Here is a 7,540-nt window from a genome sequence, read left to right as displayed (position 1 = left end):
ATCTATCTACATAATCATATTCAGTTATTATTTTTTTTCTGTTAACTGAATTCAACAAAAATAATTTATTCTGATATGCACACCATTTATATATCATATATCATATTGAAAAAAAGACAAAGTAAACAAACAGCATGCAATCATGTTTTTATTTACAAGAAATTTACCAAGCACTACATTTAGACAGACAATGGAATGTTCAACAACAAATAAGTTGTATATTGCAGGCAAATTTTATAATAAAGATTATGCTGTTTAAAAATGAAGTAAAAATTTATAAATCAATATTTAGATACCCTTCACAAGATCTCCAAATTTTGACTATTTTTTAATAAACAGAATTAAGTGCACATGTACATTCTAAATATTTTTTTTCCTACTCAAAAGAATTAAAGTTCCATTTTTTAAAGATAATCAACTTTATAATAAAATTTATAATAAAAATATTCAAGTGTTTCTTTCTTTACTGATCTGATTTAAAATACATGTACATGTGTAATTACAATATGTAATTCATATAGTTTAAGCATGCAATACCAGTGAGAGCTACATGTAGCTATTACCTCCCTTTTTTGCAAACACTTTCTACACTGAGATTGAATTAAAAACATTCAGTTTTAAGTTATAAATCTTATCTTATCATTTTATAACCTATGAAGTAACCTGTATGGCACAGTGGCAAGAGCATCTGCTCGAGAGTCATGAGTAAGGAGTTGATCCATAAATTGCTGGTTTGAAATCCCACAGTCGGACATAGATGAGACTGTATATACAGAGGTCCTGTGTTGCAGTAGGTGCTAGTACCAAAAAGATCCCTCATTGCTCAATTAGCCATGTGTGGCAAATAAAGTACAAAATATGCAGCTATCCACCAACAAATGTTGGTATCCCCATATGAGTGAAAATTTCTCAAGAAGAATGTTAAACAACGTACAAATAAACAATAAACTATAGAGTCTTTGAATATGCAAATTCTTTTTTTCTGAGAAAGGGATCCTCAAATGATGTTTAGATATGGTTCATATGAGTAGAAAAGTACTGTATCATCCCAGCTAGCCTTCATGAATTCAGCAACCATTTGTTATATGGCCTGAAAAATATAAAATGTTAATGCATTAACATAAAAGTATATGATTGATATTTTTATAATTCATCATAAATTAATTGAATCAATAAAATAAAGTCACACTTGTTATCTTGAAATGCTCATGGGACTGCTGAAAAAAGCTGAGATATCCAAGAGATTCAGGGTAAGATATATAGAAAAAAATGTCGTTCAAGGGACTTTAAATTGACTTTGATATCCCAATGTGTTCAAAATATCACTCAGTGTCAACTGTCAAAGATATATACCAAAGTTCAACTCTAAACCGAGTATATAAATTCATATATATGTATGCCATTTCTGTTGCTAATTCAATCTATAATCGTTCATTAATAATCTGCATGAGAAAGAGATATGTGCAAAATGAGCAAAATAAATTAACAAAAGTAAATCATATATATGCAATTCGAAGTGTTTGCAAATCATTCATCCAATTTGTAATACTGTCATGAACGTCAACATACCCTAGGTAGTCAAAGTTTTTTTGATTTTAAGATACTGTTGTTTAACTGTACTTATTTAGACTGCACTGTATTCACTTGTTTCCCAACAGTACACATTTTTCACATTATCTAAAATCCATCATTACTATCATGATGAGAGTTATGCCCCTTTTCTGTAACCCCAAAATATTGCTTTCTTTCTGAAAATTGTAGCTTTTTTGACCTTACATAGATATCAACTAAAGTCTCCATAAAATAGGAATTTAAATTATGAAAACATATTATTTTAATCTCTACTTAACTTAAAAGCCAAGAAATAAACAAAATTATTTTCCAATATTTACATAGGACTTTCAAGATAAACATTCTGTTTCTAATTATGGCACATCCATTACCCTTGATTCTGGGATTCTGTACTAGGATGTATTCATTCAAAAAATATGATGTATCGTGGCCCTGATAATCTTGTCAAAATTTCATAATAAAAGGGTTCAGCCTTAAATATTCCAGAGTAAAACTTTGACCCCCCCCCCCCCCCCGCACTGTGGACCCACCCTACCCTACAGCTTTATGATCTGAACAAATCTAAATCTGCTCTTAACTATCTCAGAGTGACTAATAATGACCTGCCTATTCTTGAAAAGAATTAAGATTTAATTTTTTGTCTACGGATTGCTATTGTTCTCTCTATTTTATTGCTGTACTCTATATACATCAATAACATATCATCACCAGTAATCAACATACCTTCTCTTTGGACTTGACATCCTTTCCTAGATTCTCGTGGTTGAAGCTTTCATCAGATAATTTGTTTTGTTACAGCTGAACTTCAAAGATGATTAATAAGTTAATACAATCCTCTACATTTAATTAATCCAAATAAAATACAAGCATTTGCAATAATGTGGAAAGAAATCTGAATGAAAAATACTGACAAATATCAATGCACTACATGCAAATCAGAAAAATATGTAATGCAATCACTTACAGTTTTCATAATAGGCTGATTATGTATCAGCATAATTTTCAGTTCATTAAATTGTTTGCTGAAACAGACAACCAACTGTATTTATAAATTCACTTTTAATGGATTATCTTCTGCCTTTGAACTTATTATGCAGCATGATAATGTGAGAATTTTTTCACCCATTCTTTATTACCAGGTATTAAAGTATCTGCTGAAAATAGAACAGAATAAGATTAAATCTTTTGAGAATTAAACAAAAACAAAAATCACCGATGCATGGTTATCAATTATATTGACCCTTTTATCAGCATCTCTCTCTCTCTCTCTCTCTCTCTCTGACTATATATTACTTTACACAGGATTCTTTTATACATTGATATATATGTACATGTAGATATTGGAGTAATTGGGCATGCTTAATATTTTTTATTTGTTTATTCCAATCAGCATGATCAGGATGATAATAATTAAATAATAATGTTGCATATTGAATATGTTATACATGACGTGTAATTTTATCCTTACAGTTACATATACAATACTCACAAAAGGCAAACCTTGAACTTGCACATCACTGTCTTCAGAGTATATCCTGCAAGAAACATTTGATCATAGCACATTACAAATGAATTGATTTGATTTTCTTTTTTAAAAGTTTATATTTGCTTTTTTTTGTTTTATTTTAATGAAATTATAATTTTTGTGCATTTAATACACTCAGTATCATCACTATCATGTGCATACATATTGAAGACCATTTTTAAATTCATTCAACAATGTCATTCTTCAAAAGAAAAGACATACATTGAAAACATGTAAAGATCAGTGAAGCCCATATTTTAAAAGTGGAGAAAATAAAATAAATTTCCTTGTGTGTATAATTTGTGTGGGATGGTGCATATCATTAAAAAACAATCAACAAAAAAAAAGACGGAATGTCTCGATAGCTGACTTTACAATGCAAGGCTAAAAAATAATTGAAGGCCCACTGGACTGGGGTCAGTGATTTTTGTTTTATCTAGGATAGACATGGTAGGGGGCATCTGTCTTTTGGGTCAGTTCTTTGTACATGTATAACAAAATACAGTTATAGTTGGGCTAGTAACTTGACAGGCTTGTGTCAAAGTTCTGTCATTTCGGATTCCTGTTTTGTTTAGATTAATTATTTGTCTAACTGTGTATCACATTAAATAAACAAAATATGACTATTACATTTATCATGATTATTATTATACCCCCGCTCCGAAGGAGAGGGGGGGTATACTGTTTTACCCTTGTGTGTCTGTCCGTCCGTCTGTGTGTCCGTGGAGCTGTGTGTCCGTCCGTAACAAATTTTCGTCGCAGTTTTCTCAGCAACTACCTACCGTAGATGCTTGAAATTTTAACACAATCTTCTCTGAGGCATGCCATATGGTGGGATACATTTTCACTCAAATCTGATTCAACTTCCTGTTTGTCTGTCCGTTTCATACATAACAAATTTTCGTCGCAGTTTTCTCTGCAACTACTTATTGTAGATGCTTGAAATTTTAACACAATCTTCTTTAAGGTATGCCATATGATGGGATACATTTTTGCTCAAGTCGGATATCAACTTCCTGTTTGTCTGTGCGTCTGTCCGTTTCATACATAACAAATTTTCATCGCAGTTTTCTCATTAGCTATTCATAGCGGATGGTTGTGATTTTATTACGCTCTTTGTTGAGGCATGCCATATGGTGGGATTAATTTTGATGTCAACCTCATATTTTTCTGTGCATCTCCCAGTAATTGAACTTGTGTGTATATTAACATGATAGTGCTTATTTACATCAGAGCGGGGGTATTACTAGTGAGCATTGGCTCACAGATTTCTTGTTATTATGGTTTTGGGTCGGTCTCTTTTTATTAAATCTAGTTGTCTGGGAGTGTGATATTGATATTATGATGATCTGACCAGTAAAAAGCCTGAGTGAGCAGAAAAAGAAAACTATTTCTAGCCTGGGCCTACAATGATTTCAAATTTGTGCTTCATTATACATTTTCTAAATTCAATAATGTTTGTTTATTTAACCTTATAGGGTCAATTGTGTTATTTTTGTCATACCTGGAGATGGCTGTTCAATATGTACTCTGCAGCTGTACCTGCAATGGACAAACAAAAAAGAAAATTACTTCTCATTTACACTGTAACACATTGAAATAATTAAACAATATGTAAATTAAATACATGTATTCTTACAAACAAAAATGCAAAACATCAATGTAAATTACCTTTAGCAATTATCTTTTCATTACACAGATTGATGCATGCATGCATGTAATTTATTATACCCCCCACTTGAAAAGTGGGAGGGTATATTAAGTAACTGGTAGTCTTATTAAGTAACTGGTATGTCTGTGGGTCTGTTATGCTTTGGTGTACCCATCTCTTATCCGCTAATTCCTCTAATACCACTGAGTGATATTTGATGACTTTCACAGAATCTTTATTACATATTGCAATCGTGCATCTTCTATGTTACTTTTTGATCCGCCACATATTTGGGGTTTCCCATAGCAAAACATGGACACAGTCATTATATTCATATGAGAATTAGCGGTAGGTATCATTTAGTGTCAGAGCTCATTGCTCACAGTACCTTTAGTTTTATAATATTTATACTATTTCAGTAGCTACTTTTAGATGGGCAATACTTTAAAATGGAAAATAGTTGTACACATAGAAATATTCAAAATTTTCATAAACTGCATATGTGATTGATTGATTGTATGTTGTTTAGAATGTCCCTCTCGAGAATTTTTCACTCATATGGAGACGCCACCACTTGCCGGTGGAGGGCTACAAATTTTGGGAGAGGGCCTTTGAGCAGGGAGGAATCATTTTTGTGCCAGCACCTACAGCGACACGGGGCCTCGGTTTATATGGTCTCATCCAAAGACCGGTCTCCATGTCCCACAGTGGGATTCGAATTAGCGACGTAAGGATTGACTCCTTACTTCCTGACTCTAGAGCAGACGCTCTAATCACTGCGCCACGCGGGCGACAAGTTTCATACCTGATATATACACAAGTATGTGAGAATTTACTGCATTGACATCATCTGATCAATCACAAATTCTATATGATATTAAATTAAAAGTAACAACCATATTTTGATCAGTATAGGCTCTAGTGAAAACTTCATGATTGATATAAACAGCTGACACTATTAAAACTGCAAATAAATGTAAACAAACCTTGAATCCTTTATCCAGGTACACATGTTTATGTGTAGAGGAAATTCGGGAGAACTTCTTGTGCATACACACGAGTACGGATAGAATTAAATTTTAGTCTCTTGGTATTTGAAAAAACACATATGGTTCTCACAAATCACTGGGTATTGATAAAGACTTTTATACGCGTAACTCTGCATATGCATGCATAAGACTACCTTACAAGTAGGAACGAACTATAGCATGTATAGCACACCTGCATTTTCTCTTCAATTTTAGACATGCTATTAACAGCATTTGACAAATATGCTCTAAAATATTTAGCCATTGTGTGCTAGAGGTAATCGAAAAAATAAATGAAATTCTACTAACGAGTGTTTTTGTTCACTAAATCAATGTATGTGGGTTAATCCTTACCATCACAACTACTCCCTTCCACGTGGAAACATGTTTACAAAATCGAGAAGTGCTGTTTTGACACTTTAAAGTGCAATAGCACTTGACAGAATAAGAAACTGCAAACCTACTTTCACTTTTCAGGTAAAGAAACGTTTGTTTTTCAACTTTTTGCAATTTACAAATCTTATAAATCGAGATAACATAAAGTTTTACCTCTTTTTTCATGTTGAATTTCTCTCTCGATTTTCACCTGTAGCATGTTGGTCTCGCTGAATTCTCGCGTGGAAAGCTGTTCGGACGTTTACGGATTTTGTTCATATTTTATTACGTTTATCTCCGAATTCTTCCGATTTATGCTAATGAGGTTAGGAGGTGTGTATAAAATCAAACTCATTTGTTTAAAAGTATGATAAGACTTACTAATAGTATAACTACTGGTTTTTCTAAAAATACTAAACTAGCTCATACAGAACGTATATTTAAAAAAGGAGATAAATGTCAATATGAAAAGTGGTTGCTTGTAAAGAACTTGTATAAAATGCTAGTGATACCTTTCGTGCACTTAATAAAAGACGGAGTTTACTATAAATTAACTTAGGCCGAAAGAAAGAAACGGCTTAATTAAGTAGCCAATCAAAAGGAACTTCTTCGTTCTTCGTATAGCTCCGCCTACTTAATTTACATACCGTTCACCAAAGCGTACCGTCCATAAAACGAATTGGGTACCGTTCACAAAGCGCACCATACGGTTCACAAAACGAAACGAAACGTATTGTGCAAGTGGTGTTGTATAAGCACGTTTTAGGGTATGTAATCTTAAACAATATGTGATGAACTTTTTTCGGGCATTATTACACTTAAGTCAGGTACTGACCCACAGTCACTTCTGTGTTTCAGTATAAATTTTTAACCTAAGTTATAATAATAACACGTGTTATTATTATATCACTATGGGTTAAAAATTTATTACCGAAAAAAGTGCCTATGTATTGACCCATTAATAGGCTGTATGCTTTACTGTATACAGGGTTATAATATTCGCCCCGCTTTACTTTCGCCCTTTCACGCTTGCAAACAGTTTTGCCCCGTTTTAAAATCGCCCAATCACAGTTTTATTTTAGAAATTGTATACTTTGAAATCGCCCCTCTTTAAAATCGCCCAAACAAGGCATGGGCAAAAGGGGGCGAAAATAACTCAGGGGCGAAAAATTTCCCTGTATAGTTTTTAGTTCTTATTATATGATTGTAAATAATTTTAATTTTAATTTCATAAAAACATGAAAAGAAAAATATTGATTTTAAAATCAAAATAGATTGTTTAAGCAGACGTTTCTTTATATTTCTAAAATTGTTAACTTAAATATATCATAACAACCTCAACCCTCCATATAGGCATAAAAATGAGACATTCAAGGGAAGCAATTCTTT

General features: G+C 32.5%; 1 long non-coding RNA gene across 4 annotated transcripts; it reads right to left on the bottom strand.

The window, feature by feature from the left end:
• Positions 1-387: 387 nt before the first annotated feature.
• LOC134283844 (uncharacterized) lies at positions 388-6,484 on the bottom strand. Of its 4 annotated transcripts, none has more exons than XR_009995573.1 (5): positions 6,086-6,313; positions 4,569-4,639; positions 3,062-3,107; positions 2,296-2,375; positions 388-1,090 (listed from the first exon to the last, which is right to left on the bottom strand). It is a non-coding gene; the product is annotated as an uncharacterized LOC134283844 (long non-coding RNA). The 4 variants fall into 4 exon arrangements; XR_009995571.1 differs by having other exon boundaries at positions 3,073-3,107; XR_009995570.1 differs by lacking the exon at positions 6,086-6,313 and adding an exon at positions 6,326-6,484 and having other exon boundaries at positions 389-1,090; positions 4,602-4,639.
• Between the last annotated feature and the right edge of the window lie 1,056 nt (positions 6,485-7,540).

The sequence above is a fragment of the Saccostrea cucullata genome, unplaced genomic scaffold (assembly GCF_032062105.1).
Source record: "Saccostrea cucullata isolate Sc308-1 unplaced genomic scaffold, CSIRO_AGI_Scuc_v1 ctg5050, whole genome shotgun sequence".
NCBI lineage: Eukaryota > Metazoa > Mollusca > Bivalvia > Ostreida > Ostreidae > Saccostrea > Saccostrea cuccullata.
Note: the sequence above shows the minus strand (reverse complement) of the source record. Positions and strands in the feature narration are given on the sequence as shown.